Genomic DNA, 1,311 nt, shown 5'->3' with positions numbered 1-1,311 from the left:
CTGTCTCAGCCCAGCTTTGGGCTCTGTCTCAGCCCAGCTTTGGGCTCTGTCTCAGCCCAGCTTTGGGCTCTGTCTCAGCCCAGCTTTGGGCTCTGCTGCCCTGACTGAGGGAATTCTGAGTTCAAACCACACTGCTTGTACCTGAGCCTGGTTTAAAACCCAAGAGCAGAGTCCAGCACTCCAAACCTTTATCCCAGAGCTTGTTTGACCTTTCTCCCAGGCGAGCCCGGGCTCCTCATCCCCCAGCACTCACCCAGGCCTCTCCTGGCCCTTGGCTCCTCCTCAATGCTGGGCCTGGATCCAGCCATCGACTCTTAATCTGCTTCTGTTCCTGCTCCTTTGGGCAATGATTGTAAACTTTATTGCCTTCCCTTTGCAAGTGTGATATCCCTCAAAGAAGAAAGCAATCCTTTGTTGTAGCTGTTTGCAGGAGCATAGAACTAACCCTGGCTGGCTTAAAATATCTGATCTTTTTTAGCAAAAGGGCTGCTGGCACTTGGGATTGAGGAAAACCACTGCCAAGATTGTGCTGAGGCTTCAGAGTTACCGTGGTCTTTTAGCAGTGTAAATATCTGTGTTACAGCTCGTTTGGCTGTTTTATTCCACGCCACGTTTGGGAGGTGAAGGATGGAAAATTTTGTAATGATTAAACTAAATAGCTGCTGTATAGTTCAAAAAGGAAAAAAACAAGATAGTTTCAAGTCTTTGTCTTACCCTGGTGTGGGATCTGGGATTCAAGAATTGCTTTCAAACCAAGAAACTTGTGTATTTTTTTAAAACAGTATGTTGGGGCTACATAAATGAGCTGCTTTCTGAAGAACCATTAGAGATGGGACTATACAGCAGGAATGGGAAGCCTGTCATTTGCATTTTCTCAGTGTTTTCTATTTAAATGAAGGCTCATTTACAAGTTCAAGGAGTTTTTATTTGTTTCTTTCAGCCTTTCAAAATGAAGAATTTAAAATTTAGCACGTCTAGCACCTAGTAAGGGGAAATAAAAACTCCCACCAGAGTAAGGCAGAGCAGGGAAGGGTGCCTGTTTTGGGAGCAGTGGAACGTGGATTTCTGGCTTGGGCTGGCCTGGGTTTGGGATTTTTATTTCATGTGAAGTGGATAGTTAATATCCACCTAGAGCTGATGTCACCTCCATGTAATGGTGTTTAAAGCTGTCAGCTGGGCTGCCTGGGAATCATGGAATCATTTGGGTTGGAAAAGCCCTCCCAGCCCATGGATCCCCCTGTGCCCAATGCCCACCTTGTCCCCCAGCCCAGAGCACTGAGTGCCACAGCCAGGCCTTCCTGGGACACCTCC

The 1,311-nt window shown here is 47.0% G+C and overlaps 1 protein-coding gene across 1 annotated transcript in view; it reads left to right on the top strand.

Annotated features, from left to right (window-relative positions):
* PUM1 (pumilio RNA binding family member 1) overlaps positions 1 to 1,311 on the top strand; it is a 53,721-nt gene that overhangs the window by 8,481 nt on the left and 43,929 nt on the right. The gene's annotated exons all lie outside the window — the stretch shown is intronic.

Source organism: Manacus vitellinus, unplaced genomic scaffold (genome assembly GCF_001715985.3).
Source record: "Manacus vitellinus isolate BGI_N305 unplaced genomic scaffold, ASM171598v3 scaffold_75_pilon, whole genome shotgun sequence".
NCBI lineage: Eukaryota > Metazoa > Chordata > Aves > Passeriformes > Pipridae > Manacus > Manacus vitellinus.
This window is presented reverse-complemented; position numbering and strand designations above follow the sequence as displayed.